Here is an 18,934-nt window from a genome sequence, read left to right on the forward strand (position 1 = left end):
CATTCCGTCACTCACCTCCTCCACTCGCTGCCTTTGCTAGTTAAATAACACTATTAGGATTCCAGCAGTAAGTCTGGGGACAACGGTGGTGAGCTCTTCCAAAGTTGCTCCCTGAATAAAGAAAGTGGCAGCTAAAAGTGTTGTTCACAGTGGCCGACACACACACACACACACACACACACACACACACACACACACACACACAAAACAGCTTATCAACATGTTCAAAATGAGAAGAACCCAGCAGGAGGTAGGAGCTCACAGTAGTTCTGAGGTAGATGGGGTTCTCAGCCTCCTGTATGGTGGCTATAAAGGGAGAACTCAAGGCAACTTGGACTTGTCTCTATCATAGCTCCCTCTCTACAAAAGTGGATAAGACCTACCATAGTGTCAACTGGATGTATATCTGAGGGCATGGCTATCATGGCTCTTCCATGCAACTACTCCCTCTGCCTAGAACTCCTGTTCTCCCAACCATTACATCATTCCAATCCACCAATGTACTAGTGGTCCATGTTTCAATTTGAGGGTCTCCTTCCTGCTCAATCTGGTCCACCAAAAGGAAAGTTCCTTTGTTCTCCTTGCATGTGTCTGTCCTGAGGCCACAAACATGTTAAGTGTGTGTTCCTGAGTCTAGTCCCAACTTAGACCCCATTTCTGTGCTTATATCCCCGACAACTTTGCTCCGGACTTATCAGTGCTAAGGACTTTTTCTATGTTACCCATAGATTGGTTCTCTGGGATAGATGCTTCATATGATGCTTAATCTTGTCACCTTGATTGGCTTTGGAATCACCTAGAAGACTTAGCTCTGGGCCTAGGAAATTTCCACTGAGGTTTAACTGAGGGGGCAAGACCCACCCTGGATATGGACAAAGCCATTGTGTGGGTTAGGGTCCTACAGTGAATGCTCAGGGGAAGGGGATTAGGGAACTGAACCCCAGCGCTTGTTATTCTTTGCCTCTTGACTGTGGAGTTGGTGTCACTATCCTGAAGCCCCTTGGTCAGCAGGGCTTTTTTTCAGAATGGTCCACATGCCATTCTGAAACAAACCCTTTCTTTTTTGACTCAGCTGTCGGGCATCTTGTCACAGCAATAGGAAAAGTAGCTCAGACACTCTAAAGGGGTAGACTTGTATTTCTTATTTTCTAGGGGAGAAAGCATTGTGAAAATTCTGCAGGGTGTTGAGCCTGGGCATCATTTTCAGAGCTGACATGGTAGAGATTCTGGTCTTATCTTGGGACAGTAACTGAGATTGATGCCCAGTGTTGTTCAGGGTGCTCTTGGGAGACTCCTATCCAGCAAGACATCAGTGAATACGCTCACAGGGAGCAAAGGGGAAGATGGCTCTGCTGGGTTTCTGCTTGGCATCAAGCCAGCTGCTCATAGCTATGATATGTGGAGGAAAGCGGGCATAATTCAAGCTGTATTCAAGGTGGCCATGATAGTCCCAGTCTTTTCTTTTGCTTACACATTTAGGAAATCATATGAATCCACTTTCTCCCAGAAACCTTGAGATACCTTCCAGAGTTTAGCTTAAGCATCGGCTTCTCCACCTCAGACTGTGATTATTTCTACTTCTGTGCACACATGTAGTGTGCACACATGTAGACAGTCAAGAGTTTCCTACCACAGTGGGGTTGGGGGGGGGGAGGCAGGGAGCTGAAGAGAATGTCCATTAACTCTCCAGCTTCAGGACCACTGTGAACAGAGTGATGGATGATGCAGCTATCCAGAGTGGCTCTGGTATCCAGCTGATCCCGCCCCAGCCTCCACCTATAGCAAAGTCTACTCTGCTTCACATCTGTATCTCTTTTAACTTGGACTATGCCTAGAAGGAACTCTGGAGGAAAAGAAACACCTAGGTATACTGTGGTGCACTTGGGAATCCTCATCTTGTATTAACTGAAGGCAAAGGTGAGATTGAAGACCAACTTAGAATAGAGGGAAGGAAGGAAGAAAATGGAAGATGGGCTTCCCTTTGCTGGGTACCTGTTTGACAGCACATCTACATCACTAATGTCTATGCTTAGCTTTTCTAACAGACGATGAAGAAGAGCTGGGATGGCTTCAGGCATCTGTGTAACCCAAGTGGCTTCTTGTATACAATAGGTGCTCAAGAAACATCTTCACTCATGTTCACTCCTTTTTAGAGACCTATCCCTTGGAGATGCCCACAGCTCCCTACTTCTCTTCTCTACACGATTTCTACCGACGTGGCAAAACCCTTGGGAGCTTTGGTTTCTATTTCTCCTCCATCATGTAGCTCTGTGCTGGGTGCTTGGCAGTTACCTCCAGATTGTCTGCTCAGTGTTATAGTTTTCCTCTGGAAAACCTAAACCAAACCAACTCAAACCAAGCCCCAAGCCAGGCCCTCCCAGAGCCCTATCTCTTTTGCTAGTCGATGCTTCAACTCTTTGACCTCCTTTGTAGTAAAATCCTTCAAAGGGCTTTTCCCTATATTATTAGCAATTTCTCTCCTTTCATTTTTTCCTAGCCCCGATCCAGCTGGGTATTTCTCTCTACCACTCCTCCAAACCTGCTCATGGTCACGTCACCAACTAGCTCCATGTCACTATAAACCACTCTGAAACTCTCCTATACCAGAAGCAGCTGACAAGGAGATTCATCTCCACCCTACAAACTGCTACTGAGCAACGCTGCTCTTTTTCAGCCCTTAGAGCTGGCTCTTCTCTGTCTAGTGAACTGTTTCAGAGCCCTAGAGACCCCAGACCCTTCGTCATTGTTTCTTCGGTGTGATGATGTTTCAGTGTCCTGTATGCAAAAATAAACCCTAAATGTATGTCTGAAGCTTACACGCATCTCAGAATTTAAGGCTCCAACTGCACGCTCCACATTTCCACTTGGAAGCAGGGTGTGGCATCATGTATTTGTAATCACAACACTGAGAAGCCAGGCAAGAACAGGAGGACCACTCATGAGTTTGAGGCCAACATGGTAGGTAGGTGGGTGGGTGGGTGGAGAGAGGGAGGGAAGAAGATAAATAGATAGTGAGTTTTGAGCTATTTGGACAGTGAGACCATGTCTAGGAAGACAAATAAGAATGCCCCTTGGATATGTGTCATACATATCTGCCTCAACCAACATAACCTAAACCAAGTCAAAGATGCCTGAAAATTCACTCTCGTGTCTGGTTTCTGAGGAACTCACCTCTCTGAGTCACAGAAACTCAAAACCTCAGCTGTCTCCAACATCCGTCCATCAGCTGGCATCTTGGCTCTCTCTAAACTGTGTCCTGCTCCTTTGTTTAGACTCCTGGGGTACCACTCACTTCTATTTCTTAGGATGAGAAATACAAACTGACCACTTTTCTCTGATCCCATCTATGAGGCCCCACCACAGGCTTCCATTCCCTCTCCTCTCCTCTTTCTCTTCCTCTTCCTTTCCACCTCCATTCTTTGTGAAAATCTCACTGTGATCATGGCACAACTGCCCAGTTCCATCCCTCAGAAGGAAAACTGACTCTCTGAAAACGGCCTCCAGTTTCCTACAAGTTTTTTTTAGTCATGATTCAGCCTTGGCCACCTGCCTGTGCTCTGATGTGGTCACCCTGGCCACATTGATGTCCCTTGAATAGCCCAGATGTCCCCATCCCAATTCAAAGCCATTGGGCCTGGCAGCTCCCTCTGCCTGGGAATACCACTCCATTCTCCACTCTGCTGAGCCTTTTGCCTCCAAGCAGTCTCTGCCCAGGACCCCTCATCAGCGACAAGCCACAGAAGCTCCACTCTGCCTCTGAACTTCTTCACCACTCCAGCAGCACCATTCCGTCACAGCAAAGAATTGGCTAATTTGTTGCATTAGTATCCACGATAACTTTTCTCATACTAGAAGATGAGCTACCCCAGGTCAGAGCTGGTCAGTCAAGCTCCTGGAACACAGAAAGTACCCAAGACGTGTTTGTGGAATGAATTAATGATGGAGCAGGCAACCAACTGGAACCACACCAACAGAATAGCTCTCAGGGTGGCCTCCTAGACCAAGAAACATAGTGTGTACGGGAGCCTGTGTACCAGAGGGAAGGAGGATCTGTCATTTACCCACAAGCACACTCCTGGTGGGGGCTGTAAATAGAGATTTAACCTGAACACCCTTCAAAGCTCTGAGCATCCCCAGGAGAAAAGTGTTGACAAAGCAGGAGAGGGCGGGAGTCTCTGAGGATGCAACTTTGATTTTCAGGATCACAGGTGATCCCAAGAGAACACTGAGGTCATCTCTGCATCCAGGGACTGGCCTCTTTGTCCTTCTCTTCTGTCCCTGCCTCCCAGCAACGCCCTGCGGTCAGTCTTCTTCCCCTGGGGGACAGAGGTGGGGCCCAGCACTCAGGCAAGATCAGTGGGACAACCCGAGGATGCTGGAGGGCGCTGAGATCTGTGCAGTGTGTAAAACCCAAACCCTGGATGTGCACACCCTCCAGCTGCATTGCCCTCTGCAGAGCCCGGACTCCAGGAGCTGGGGACATTTTCCCTTCTAAATTGAAAGTGCTTTTCTTTCTTTCCTTTTTTTCTTTTTCTTTTTCTTTTTTTCAGTCACAGTGGTGGGTTTCAGAACTGCAAACCAGAGAGGCGTTTTGATTCCACAAACAGCCCCCAGAGGAAAGCATTTCAAGCTGGACATTTTTCTTCTTTAGCCAAGGGACCCATAGGGACATCTCAATCTCTCCTTCCCCCAGGCCTCCCTATCCCCTCCACACACACACACATAAAGAAAATGTTTTAAAAAGTCTGCCTCCCATTGAATTAACTTAAATGGAAAATAAAATGAGCTCCTTCAACCCAGTTTTCCTCCTGTCAGAATGAGGGGAAATGTATTTAAAGAGTTCTAATGACCTTAGCCGCTTTAGTGCTACAAACACCAAGGATCTTATTAGCTGAAAATCTCCTTTGTGCTCACGTCTGTGCGGGTAGGAACACCATTGCCGGTGTGTTTGTGTTTGGACAGGGCCGTCCAGACTCTTGGTGGCCTGTGGTGAGAGGCACCTTGAAGTACCTCATACCGACATCACAGGGCCCTGGCCTGCTTATCTGGGTCAGTAGAGAGGCTGTTCCCCGCAGGCAGCTGAGCACTTCTGGGTAAATGGAATATTTGTTAAGAAGTGCATATTTGTTCCCGGGCTTCTCTGAAGCGTCTGCGTTGATTCACAGCTCGCCCTTTCCCTTCCTCAGAGAGACAAGAGAAATACGTCTGGAAGGGAGGTAAGCTCTCTCTCTCTCTTGCTCATGGGGCCCTGGGAGCCAGAAAACATTATATTTATCCATCCCCTGGCTGGCTGTTAGATCTCGTCTGATGAAACTAGGAATGTTCCAGAACATTCTTCACGTTCAGAGAACATTGAATCCTCACCGTCAGCCGGTCCAACCCTGCTACTTGCTGTTGGAGGCTGGCGTACCTGACTTGGTCATCTCTCAAGGACAGAGGCTTATTCCCCATTGTTCTGAAAACTGGGATGTCCAAAAGAATGGTGCCAGCGCCTGGCAGGAGCATTCCATTGCACCAAAACCAGAGAGGAAGCAGTGGTGCAGCTCAGGGTTCTTCTCCTCCTATGCTATCCAGGGAGCCCCACTGTGATTCTTTGAGTGTGATGTGCTCCCCATAGCCTCAGGCATTTCAACGCTTGGTCCCCAATTGATGGTGCTGTTTGGGCGACTTAGGGATGTGGCCTTGCTGGAGGAAGTATGTCACTTGTGGAGTGGGGGGATGGGCAGGCTTTGAGGAGTCAAAGATCCATGCCATTCCCAGTTTAGTCTGTTTCACGCTCTAGCTTCAAGATATGAGCCCCTAGCTTCTGCTCCAGTCACCATTCCTGCTGCCTGCTTCCGGGCTATGATGGGCTCTAACCATCTGGAACTGTAAGTCCAAATAAACTCTTCTACAAGCTGCCTCGGTCATGGTATTTTATCACAGCAATTGGAAAATAACCTGCAGGTCCTGCACCTCAATCCAATCAACTTCCCAATACCCCACATCCTAATGCCACGGACACATAAATTAGGGAACTAAGCCTTCAACATGTGACCCTTTGGGAGACACATTCATTGATCCACACCCTCTCTCAACCAAATTTTCCTCTAAGGAGCAAAGGCTACAAAGCGGGTCATACAGGTGAGCTCTCAGAGCGGGGCACACAGGTGAGCTCTCTCAGAGCGGGGCACACAGGTGAGCTCTCTCAGAGCGGGGCACACAGGTGAGCTCTCTCAGAGTGGAGCACACAGGTGAGCTCTCTCAGAGAGGAGCAGTGATCCAGAATCTCCAGTGGGAGAGCTGGGGCAGGTACCATTATGGAAGGGCATCTGAGAACGTTTTTTAGAAGCTGCCTCGGCCTAGAAGTTGTACTGACTTTCACATATGATGCACATGTATGTGGAAGGGCTCACTGGTGTCACTTTGGGAGACACCAAAGACCCTGCTTCTTCAAATACTCTCAGGTGAGTACTGGAATTCAGAACTTCTTGCAGTGGGGTGGAATGAATCACACATGTGTGGGCATGAGCATGGGGGCCAGAGGTCAACCATGGATGTGTGCCTTAGGAGCTACTCATTTTGGGTTTGACACAGGGTTTCTCACTGGCCCTGGGCTTGCCAAGCAAACTAGGCTAGCGGGCCAGCTTCCCCCGTGTTGGGGTAGCTAGTGCAGGTCAGACACCTCTAGCAGATCCGCCTGTCCAAGAGGTAGCATTAGAAGCTTGTAGTGAGGCAAAGTATAGTTCTATAAGCTGCCAGAAGGAGATGGCCCTAGTTCCACAATTAATAACAATACACTGTACATTTCAAAAGCACTGAAAAACTAGATTTTAAATATACTCATCATCCACAGAAAATAAGCATGTCAGATGACAGACTTTTAATTAGTTTGACTTATCTCACAATTAACACGTCAAAATATCACATGGTGCTCTTTATAATCATTATTTGTCAAACAAGAAAGATATTGTCACTATGTTTATATAAACACTTTATTGGATGCATATTTCTTCCATACAGCTAACATCTGTATTGGTTGCTTCTCTTGTCATGACCAGATATCTAATAAGAAACAACTTAAGAAGAGTTTATTTGGGCTCAGGGATTCGGGGTACATTCCAGCGTCCTGGGGAAGATATGGTGGTGGGTGGAGCTTGTGGCTGCAGCAGCGGTAGTAAGGGGCTGCCTGATCAGATCTATGTAAGACAGGAAGCAGAGAGAGAGAAAGAGAGAGAGAGAGAGAGAGAGAGAGAGATGCCTGCATTCAACTCGCTCTTTTTATATGCAGCCCAGGACCCCAGCTCACAGGGTCCTGTCACCTACATTCAGGGCAGGGTTAATACTTTCTGGAAATATCCTCACAGACAGCCTCCAAGGCCCGCCACGCTAATGCACTAGGTATTTTCCATCTAATCAGCTGATGATCACAGTGCCCAAAAAGGAACCATCCCAGGGCATAAGGACAGACATGGATTCTAACTGTGAATACCAGAGGAGCTGCTGCTTTCTTAAGATGCTAGCTGTGTTTGACCTATCTCCAGGGTCCCACAGTTTTCAATGGCATGCATAGTCCCAAGACCCTTCTCATTTGTACTCTATGTGATTCTTACAGTGTTTCAGGGTTTGCATATGAAATATTATAGCAGAGATGTCTGAAGAACTGAGGTCTGTGTGTCCTTCTGAGCAGTTCTAGACTATCACGTGGAGCTCAAGGGAAACCATCCCCAGGAGCAGTTTGAGCCAGCCAGCTGTTCTTCCCCTTTCTGTTTCTGATTTCTTCCCTGCATTCTAAGCTCTCCATCACTCTGCTCTCTTCTCTACAAGTGTCTCTCATTTCTAAAAGTTACCCAGAGTTTCCGTGTCTTGCTCCAGCCTGGACGGTTGCTCTCTGGGACTATGCACTGTCTGCCTGTTTCCTTATCTCGCTCCAGTGTGGAGGGGTTGCTCTCTGGGATGGTGCTCTGTCCGTCTTCAGGTGGAGCTCACTCTCCTCTTGCTTTTGGTGTTCTCCTCGCCTTTGTGAGAGCGCTACCATTGGCCAGCTCACATTCTTGATTTCCACTCTTCCAGAGAGCACAGTATGTCAAAATCTCTGTTCTGGCACCATCCTGAACTTTTGCCTGGGTGCTGGAATCTAGACTCAAAATATTTAGCTTCTCCATCTTTTACGGCATTGGTCTACTGTCTGTCTGTCTGTCTGTCTAACCGCCGACACCTCTAAGGAGCTTTATGCTAATAGAATTCTTATTTCGGGGCTTTTTCCTGTAAGGTCTTAACATCCTTTTCCTTACTTTTAGTGCTGTCAAGTTCTACCAGCTATGTCTGGCTAAGGCTTCGGAATCATTATGCACAGACAGCACTTGGTATCTTTTTCCATTTGAAGAACCGGGAAAATTCTCTTTTATTAATTCTTTGATAGACACCCCCTTCTATTTTCACTGGTCTTTGCTTCAATAACTCTCTTATATTTTCTTCTACTTGGAAAAAAAAACTCTTTTCTGAGACATTTGTGCAGATTTGTCTATTGAACTTCCTACAGTGGTTTTTATTTTAACCTTCATAATCTCAAATCCCAAGATCTTATTCTCCATTCGTTTCTCTCATGTATTATCTTCTCATTTTAGAGGCAACATCCTCTATGTATTTTGTCTATTTTAATCAGCCTTGAATGTCTCTTCTGTTCTCTGAAATACTGTCCCTGCCGTCATGAAGACGTGGAGCTCCCTCGGCCTCCCTCAGCCTCTCCAGATTGTGGCATGCTGCCTGCCTGCCTCACCTCTCATCTTCAACAGGGTGGCTCCTGGCACTCACATCCACAATGAGCATTTCCACATCTCTTTTGGAAACTCTTGTCTATTTCTTCCTTTTCTTCATCTTTATTCACATAGATTTTTTTTTTCTTTAACCTGTTGGGTATTTTAATCAGGGCTCATGGAACTCTTACGTGCTTGGGCATTTCATCATTCTGTCTGAGAGGTTGGCGCCCGTTGTGTGACTTTACCCTGGTGAGATGAGATGAGACAAATGTCTACTCACCTGATATTTAGGGGACCAATGACAGAGTCACCAGGGATTCAAAGCAGCAAAGCAATACATTATTGGGCCTCCTTACAAAGCATAACAAGTGTGAGCAACCGCAAAGCAGTTAGATCATCAGGTAGATCATCTTTTTAGTAAAAGAGGCCGATTTCTCAGCAAATGTCACTGCTGCTAGGACCTTGCACAGGGGCCTTAGGAATCCTCTGCATCTGTTCCCTGAAGCCTGTAAATTTTGTTTACTTCCTGGGTCTTAGGAGCCTCCCTTCTCCCCTAGCTCTACATAATTTACCATCTGACCTAACCACACACAGTGATTAACTTAGTTGTCTAAAGCCTTTTGTGTCTGAATGTATCTGGAGGGTTAAGACTATGACTTACAAGGTTCCCTCTCCCCAGAACTTAGTAGCTCTGTCTCCAGCAGGTTAAACCTTGTTATCCATTTGGGGCTACAGAGACTGGACAGTCCTGGCCCGAATAGGAGCTATGCATTCAACCAGCAAATTCACACTTGTCTCAATGTTGTTTTGAAATAACATGGAACTTTGAGGCAGATTTTATCTGTTTCTAGAAGCTGAAATCATCCTTTTGACTCAGTAGTAGCCAATTAATTCAGATAGACTGCCAAGCTGGGTATAACCAGGTGCCTACAACTTCAACTTCAGGAAAGGCCCCATTCTAGAGTTCTTTCACCAAATGACCTTCACACCTCTGGAGACATTGTCTCCACCACCCTATTTCCAACACCCCAGGCACTCTTGGGAGTTAATAAGGAAAAAGGTGCTTAAGTGAGCTGAACTGCTTTGAGATTAGCATTCCAAGAAGTTAACCCAAATGATGTGGTGTCAAGTGACCGCAGTCTCCTTGGCTGGCCAGAGAGGGAAGTGTGTTATCGCTCAGAACCCTTTTCAGGTTGGAAAACATAAAGTAGTTACTGGGTTTGATTGGCTTCTAAGGCAAGGCTGACTGCTTCAGGCAGAGCTCGCTTCTTCACGCCTCACTCCCAGAGGCAAGGCTTGTTCAAGACTGTCAGCCAAGAACAGCTTAGCCACCTGTTTAGTGGTAGAGAAAAACTCACACTCAATACCCCGGGATCTCTAACTCATTTGTAGAACTTGGCTTTCTGTCAGATGGTTAAGGCATTAACCTTTGGCCACACACCAGAATTATATAGACTCTAGCAGGTGAGCATAGTCTGGGATCGGGTTAGTTTGGTGGAAGAAGAACAGAAGGGTGGGAAGCCAAACACCTCAACGTGCCCTCACCACCTCCTTCTAGTCACAGATCCCAGGATGGAGTCCTTGAAGAACATTTTTCACTCCTCCTTAACTGAACATTAGTCAACCGGACATGTTTTAAAGCCTATGATCTTTTGTGGTCGCCAAGTGTTGACTGGGGAGCTGGCTGGGATGTAGAACTTCCTATGCTCGAGTGAAGATTGTCACTTGGTGAACTCAACAGAGTCTGTGGATTCGGGAGTGGAATTCCCTTGTGTCGTAGTAATGGGGTGACCTCAGTGATTTTCACCTTCAGGTGTTTATGGCCCCATGGAAATGCCTCCGTTTAGATGTGGGTGGTGATGTGTTTATAAGAAGGTAATGAGAAGTAAAATATGTTCTATGGTAGTCAGGGAAGGAGATGTCTTAGTGGGCCCATGCAAGGCATCCCTTCCCCCCCCCCCCCCGAGGGACCAGCCACACAATGGTATATTATGGAATATAGTTTTTTCGGAGCATAGGGAGGGGAGTTAAGAAGGTAGTAGAGGCAGAGAAAGGCATAGAGAGGGGGAGAGTAGAGAAGTAGAGTCCGGCCATGAACACGTGGAGAGAAGGGAAGCGAGGGGGGAAGGGAAGAGTCCAAGAGGGCAAGAGAGAAGCAAGAGAGGAAGAGAACAAAAGAGGGAAGAGGGAGGAAAGCAGCCCCTTTTATAGTGGGCCCCTGGCTGTTGCCAGGTAACTGTGAGGTGGAGTTTAGACAGAATGCTAACAGGTGGGGCGTGGGGCTTCCTTCTAGGCCTTAAAAATACAGTAAAGCCATGGCCACCCTTATGCCATTGCTGGTTATTTTAAAAGGCTAGAGCTACAGCTCTTCTGGAAGTCTTGGCAAAGTTAGAAGTGCTGATTGCCCACAGAAAGAGGAGGCTCACGGGCACACAGCCTCGTGGGAATGAATTCCAGCAATGGCCTGATCGTCCCCAGTCAAGCCTCCAGATGGGACTTGACGCTGTGGCTCCACTGTCCCCACTGACTTGGACTGAGTCCCCACAGTGCAGTCAGTAAGAGAGAGAAGCCACACCTAGCTGTGGCATTTGGAAGCAGAGACTTTTGGAGGTAGTTAAGGTTAAATGAAAGGCGGAGGAGACGGCCCCTTCGATAAAAGCGCTGCTCTTACAGCATGGAGGCCCAAGGATGAGCCTCAAAAGTTCATGTTTTAAAACAAAAACAAACAAACAAACAAAAAACAAAACAAAAAATAAAAAAATAAATAGGAAAGAGATGATAGCTCAGAGGTTAGAGTACTCAATGTTCTTGAAGAGGACCTGGGGTTTGGTTCCCAGCACCCGTACAGCAGCTTAAAACCATCCATAACTCCAGTTCCAGGGACTTGACACTCTTTTCTGAACCCCATAGGTGCCTTTGTGCCCACAGTGCACACACACATGCAAGCAAACATCCATATATAAAATAACTAAGTCTGATTTTTAAAATGCCAGCTGTGGTGGCACACTTACAATCTTAGGGCTGGGGAAATGGAGAGGGGTGGACCCCTGGGGCGTGATGGTCAGTTCTCCTGGCACACTTGGTGAATTCCAGGCCAGTAAGAGACCCTGTCTCAGAAAGACACAAGATGGATGACATTTGAGGAACAATAGCCAAGACTGTTCTCTAGCCTCTATGTGCACATGGACACACATGCACCTGCTGACATGAGTACCCCTGTACAAATCTGAGTGCACACGGACGCACACACGTGCACACACACATGCCTATATACACACATACATACATGCACACATATACACACATGCTGGTGCACACACATATACACATGAACACATATACACACACATGCCTATATACACACATATATACATGAACACACATGACTGTACACACACATGACTGTACATACACATGACTGAACACACATATGCCTGTGCACACACAGAAAGATTAAATGAGGCCATAAAAATAAATTCCTAACCCTATGAGACCGGCTGTATAAGTAAAGGAAGCAAGAAGTAAGCTAGAAGGCTCTGCTAAGTGTCTCTGCTATCTTTAGGACCCCACGGAGTTCAAATCAGCAGAAAAGACATGTCCAGACATAGCTTCAAGAAAACTGGAAGCCTTGGTGAGACTCAGTCTAGAGGTAGGCAGTCAGTCAAGTGGTGTCTGGAGTACCAACCAGTGAGTGCCCAGTGTTTCAAGCATCTAAGTACGTGGCTGTTTGTTGCATACCCACAGGAAACCAACACGGGTGTTTTAGGGACCTGTGAGTGTTGACCCCTGTAGGAGAGGGCTTGTGCTATGTGATGCTGCAGGCTCTTGGTACCCTCTATGCCAGGGCTCACTCCCAGACACCCGAGCCATCTCTCCACTGAACTCTGCTCAGTGACAATCAGAAAGACCGCCAAGAGCTTTGACTTCCTTACAGATAAAGATTCTGAACACAAGGGAGGGGCTTAGAAATGGGTCTCTTTGGACTCTGAGTACTCCTCCTGTACACCAGTGGCCAGCATGCTTTTTAAAGTCACACTTACCTTTAATAAATTGTTCAGTCAGGAGTTAAAAATGGCCCTAGAATATGTTTGTTTGTTTTCTTTTCTTTCTGTGTCCTCTCCTCCCCGCACCCCCCCCCATCCCTCTTCCCCTTCATTTACACTCATCTCTCTTGTTTAAATAAGATGGTAAAAGGATTACGGCATGTAGCCTCCATCCAAATTGGTCTAATGGAAGTGAGGCCCCCCCACTCCTGAGAATGGAGGTGGGGTATAAAGCAGAATAATTGACAGTGTTCACATTGTAGGCCAACCTCAGAGTTCCTTTGTGAGGCTGGCCTGACCCTCATCTCCGTGTGATGGATTATTCATTTTAGAACTCTGAGAGAAACAGAATAGGGACAGCACACCCTGTGATGTTCACCTGTGGAGGTAGCACCTGGCAGTGCACACCTAAGACTGAACACCTCCAGGCAGTAATATGGCCCCAGCTGTCCCAGACACTCTGGACCCTCCAGGGGCAACTCTGCCAGCAACTTGAAGCTACCTCCAGTCAGAGAGATGAGGGACGTCTTATCCCTTGAAAGTAGTTTTCCATAAAAACTCAGCCAGTGTCTCCCTTCCCAGGAAACGTGTACCACAGGATGTAGACATATGACAGTGTGGCAGCCATGGCCTTGCTGCTGCCAAGGCCAGGGTGAAGGGCAATATGGCTGGCTCCAGGCTCAAATGCCATTTGCTTTAATAAGCTGCTAGGTTCACTAATGCCCTCCGCCACTCTGAGGATGGATATGAATGAAATGGCACACTAATCAGACGCCCCGAGGAACCTGCCAGCCACTTTTTAAAACAATGTGATATAGGCATGCAAGTCACAGCTATACTAGAGTGTGACAGTTTCACACAGCTGTGTAAAGTCACTGTTTCAGAGCTTTACTGAAGGAAAAGACACATGCCTACAAGTTCATATTGCACATACAGGCACAGGCACAAACGTATGCATTCACACATATGTACCCAGGCACAACTGCACACATAGAAACACATATACTTGTACATGTGCATACATACTCACAGATACACACATGCACATATGCATACATAGGCATGTACATTTAGACATGAAAACAGACATGTGCATACATGTATGACAGCTACATGCATGCATGCATGCACATAGGCATGCACACATAGACATGCACACTTTCTTTTCCATATGCACACTTCACTAGTCAGTTTATTCTGTGGCACACGGATTATAGTAACTACGTGGGATCTGCATATTTTACTTTACAGCTGGTATTTTTGTAACCCACCAGTTCAAGCTGAAAACAACCAGAGCTGGGATTATCCCTCAGTGGTAGAGGGTGGGCCTAGCACTTGCAAGGCCTGGATTTGATCCCAGAATTGACAGGAAAAAAGAAAAGAACGGAGAAACCAGAACGACTAATGAATTCATAAAATTTGCAAGATAGGAAACCAACACACACAAAAAGTCTACGAAATTGGGAAGGAAAAGACACTGCTGCTTCACTATTGACTCATTTGCTGCTCTCTCTTAGCCGTTCTGCCACCAGAAAAAGATGTTGAGTAAAGACATCAAAAGGGATGGGTCCCTGCCACTGTTCCCAGTGCCAGGACTGGCCACATCTGGAGGAACCGAGCTCTGGAGCTTCGGCTGAGGCCATCGGCTCAGCTTCTTTAACCTCCAGAACCTTGAGAATGGAAGGGCAGCTGACTTCTGGAAAGAACTGTAAACCCGCTAGTCACTTCTGTTCTGTTCCAAGCCTGGGCTGGATACAAATAACTGGACATCACCTTCCTTGTGTCTTCCCTTTTCCATTAAGAAGCTGGGCTTCTTCAAATGGTGGCATTGAATGTTTCCAGGAGCTTGATAAAGTTAGTTCCTGATCCACAGAGCCTTGCTAAACACAATTTCCTGTTGTGTTCCGAGCGCTGAGACTGGAGCCCTCTTGGGAAGAAGTGACAGATTCTGGGCCCTTCTCTTAGGGAAGCCACTGGAACCAGCCACTGTGCAAAGAGGATGGTGTCAGCCCAGCTTGGCAGCTAGCTTACAAAACCCATGAAATGGGGGCTTACAAAGAAAGAAGATGGACTAGAGAGATGGCTGTCCCTTAAGCGCTTGCTGTGCAAAGCAGAGAAATCTGAGTTGGATTCCATGCCCCACATTTAAAGAGCTGAGTGTGTTTGTAATCTCTGGGCCTTACCTGCCCACCAGCCTAACCTAACCAGCAAATTCTAGACCAGTAAGAGACCCTCCATCATAATTGTGACAGACCAGATCTGAGGGGTAACACTTGAGATTGACCTCTGGCCTCTGTACATGCACCTGTACCTGCACAGGCACCCACAGAAACAGAATCTCCCACCTCCACCAGGAGAATCAGCAGCCAGCTAGTCATTGTGATCATCTGGGCCCAAGAACACACTCTCCTACTTTTTTTTTTCTTGGATATTTTCTTTATTTACATTTCAAATGTTTTCCCCTTTCCAGGTCTCTACTTCGGAAACCCCCTATCCCATCCCTCCTCCCCCTGCCTCTATAAGGGCGCTCCCCCACCCACCCACCCACCAACTCCTATCCTCCCTCCCTGGCATTCCCCTACACTGTGGCATTGAACACCCTCAGGCCCGAGGGTCTCTCCTCCCACTGATGTCCAACAAAGCCACCTTCTGCCACATATGTCGACAGCACCATGGGTCGCTCCATCATACTACCCTACTTTAGACACTGTTGGGAAATTGCTTTTCTCATTGGATGACATGACCACCTCAGCATGGAAGTATATATAAATGTTATGTGCCTTCCATGATGATTCCTTCATATATGTCACACATATACACACACTCACACACATTCACATGCACACATATGTATCACACACTCACATGCCCACACACATACAGAGCTACACATATGGACACATACAAAACACACACACACATATGATTCCCTGCCAGCTCTTCTGGGGTTGAGTTCCTTGCTGCTGTGGCTAAGTTTGGCTCTCTGGTTGTCTGTTATGGTGACTGGCATCCTGCTATGGCTCTTGCTCATTCACAGCCTACATGTGCTAACCTGCTGTTTCCGCCATGTATATTTCCAGATACAGAAGAGCTAAGTTTAACATCATGCACAAATGTTCACAAACTTTGTTCCCCAGAAAGTCAGCAATATCTCAAATGTCACTCATAGAAGGAGAAGTTCACACTCCTTGGAGACCCTAAGATAGCAATGGAGTAACTGTAGAACCATGTGTGATGTTGAACCCAGTCACTGAGCCTGAAAGCCTGGGACTGACTGAAGATGGGGCTTGCCTGTCTGGCAAAACAGGAAAGAAAGCCTGGGCCTCATGGTTCCCTGTGTCTCTCTTGCTTCAAGGCACCTGCGAAAGCTGATTTTCCAAGAAGCCTCCCCTCACCCCCCCCCCATCCTTTATGGAATGAGTCTGTGGCTAACAGGAGAATCTCAACCAGTCTAAGCCTAGGAAGCTATTTTTGCATCAGGACATGGCAAATGGTGCCACGTTTGAAAGTGAAGACACAGTTCTTGATCCCTCATTACAAAGGAGCCTCTGGGCCATAAATGGGGAGTAATAGAAGCAGAGTGGGTGGAAAGACCAGCCCCGGGGGGCCAAAGGAGGTCAGCTAAGGGGAGAGAGGCTTGTTCTGGGTCACAAAGCAAGCACTGCTGGGAAGAGAGCTCGCTTGGTCAAGTGTTTGTCTAACAAGTATGCAGACCAGCATTTGACCTGAGAACCTATGTAAGAAAGCCAGCATGGAGGTACAAACGTGTAATCCCAGAACTGGAGAGGCAGGCACAGAGAGATCTTGGGGTTCACTGGAAATGCCTAACATAAGTTGGCAATCTCTAAGCTAGTGAGAGATTCTGTCCCAGAAAGAAAGAAAGAAAGAAAGAAAGAAGGGAGGGAGGGAGGGAGGGAGGGAGGGAGGGAGGGAGGGAGGGAGGGAGGGAGGGGAGGGGAGGGGCAGGGGAAGGGAAAGCAAGCTCTATAATGTTTGGTGGATGATGGGGTTATTTTCTGATGTCCATAGATATCACATTCACATGGGCTTGTATACATGTGTGTAAGTATGTGTATATGTGTGTATGTGAGTATGTATGTGTAGGTATATATGTGCGTGTGTGCATGTGTACATATGTGAATGTATGTAAGTATGATGATATGTGTGAGTGTATATGAATCTGAGTGTGTGTGTGTATGTGTGTGTGTGTGTAGGCCTGTGTAGACAAGTATATGTGAGAGTGTGTGCATTTATAGGTGTGTGTGTGTGTGTGTGTATATGTAACTGTGTGTGAGAGTGTGCATATGTGAGTGTATGTGTGTGTGTATAGGTGTGTATGTAGGTGTATGTGTGTGTGCATATATATATATATATATATATATATATATATATATATATTCTCATCATGAGTGAGAATGTATAGATGTGTGTGTGTGTGTAGGAACAGGTTGAGAAGTAGGCTGATCCAGTCTGTAAGTCTATAATGAGGTAACTCTAGCCTCCTGGGGAAACAGGTAACCATGACAGCACCGCATGCCTGGATCTACAGCATGGGGCTGCTTGCTGTCACCTCAGCACCTCAGCCATCATGACAGACCTTGTGCTCTGTGCCCACTGTTGCCCTGGAGCTTGGCAGGTAGCTGCTAAAAGCCCCAGATCTGAGAAACCAGAAAACTCAAGCCCTGTTTCTGCTTATCTCTCACTTTACTGCTGTTTTCAGGAGCTCTGCCGCAGTGCCTACAGGACATGAGGAGGACAGAGGAGCTTTGCATATGGATCTGATGGGCAGTGTCAGAGTCACCATCCTCTGCCTGGCCCCATCCCTCTCTCCAAATCCTCTGACCTTCCTTTCTTCATGGTGTGTGTGTGTTGGGCGGGGTGGGGGTGGGGCTGTTGTGCTGGGTGGGTTTAACTCTTCCCTCATTTTCATCTTCCTCCAGTTCAGGTGAACATAGTGAAGCTGGAGGAGGTGACAGACAGCAACAGATGGACCAGCATGTGGCCTCTAGACTAAAGGTCCCCGAGACAAAACACAGCTCTATGGGATGTCCTGCAAACACAGAGAAATCTTCGTTATGAAGAAGGTGGCATCCCACGGGTCCAGGGCCCACATACAGATTACCTTGGGCTATCTTGGCCCCCCTCTAAGCTAAAAAAAGAGGTAAGAGATCATTTATTCTGGAGGCAAATAAAAGTGACCAGGCCTGGGATACCTTCAATTCCATCTTCTACCACAGTGCAGGTTCAGGAAGCTTTTCTAGCAACAGAACAAGGCTAGTCATAAATCAAGACATTTCCAAATACATTGATAGAAATATAAAGTAGGTGAACTGTGGCAAACTGGGGACATCTTTGCTTTAGGCCTTAGATGCCCTGATGACATCTTAGCCCTTGGGTTGCTAGAAGCAAGGGGTCCATTTATGTATTCCAAATCGTCACTAGGGGTTGTGAGCAGGGGAATATGATGACCGTAACTGTTAGGCTCTGCTCTACTTCCCAGTGTTTTCACCTTCCCACCTGTACAGGAGTCCTCAGTCAAAGCAGTGCCTGCTGGGAAATACAGCTTTCCCTCACCCTTGGCAACCACCGACTTCCTTCTAGTCCCAACCCAGAAGGCATGTTTTTCCTGTTGGTGCTGTCTTTTGTCAGCGTGTGTGGGCATCAAATCCAGGATCCTTGAAGATGCCCACATGCCCAGAATGTAAGTGCTTCCTTCCATCTGCCTCAGCACACTGAGATCCCTGCAATACCCAATGCTCTGCAGTGACGTGAGCTGCTACAGTGTTTGGGGTGATCATGACAAGAAAAAGTAGGCATACTCAGTACAGAAGCAAAGATTGTTAAAAAAAAAAAAAAAAAAAAAAGGTCTGTGGTTCACTAAGTCCACAAATGGGAGCCCACAGACACAAAGAACTGACTACCCATTCACATGCAGACTAAGTACCCTGACCTGTAAGTTCTAAGTGGTACTCAAAATGCCAACTACGGCCACAGTTAATTCCCAATTACATAGATTCTGTGGGTGGTGCATTAGTCTCAGGCTGGCCTCTTAGGCTACTTAAGAGCTAAGTAGCCCTTTGCTCTCTCTTACCTCCAGCCCCTGTGCAGTTCTGGGGAGCTCATGGCAGAGTCTGACCACCAAGCTGCAGGTGG

The 18,934-nt window shown here is 47.0% G+C and overlaps 1 long non-coding RNA gene across 1 annotated transcript; it reads left to right on the forward strand.

Annotated features, from left to right (window-relative positions):
• Positions 1 to 5,123: 5,123 nt before the first annotated feature.
• On the forward strand, positions 5,124 to 18,621 carry Gm29678 (predicted gene, 29678). The gene is made up of 3 exons (NR_151624.1): positions 5,124 to 5,216; positions 17,502 to 17,639; positions 17,722 to 18,621. It is a non-coding gene; the product is annotated as a predicted gene, 29678 (long non-coding RNA).
• Positions 18,622 to 18,934: the final 313 nt, after the last annotated feature.

The sequence above is a fragment of the Mus musculus genome, chromosome 1 (genome assembly GCF_000001635.26).
Source record: "Mus musculus strain C57BL/6J chromosome 1, GRCm38.p6 C57BL/6J".
In the NCBI taxonomy this organism is placed as follows: Eukaryota; Metazoa; Chordata; class Mammalia; order Rodentia; family Muridae; genus Mus; species Mus musculus.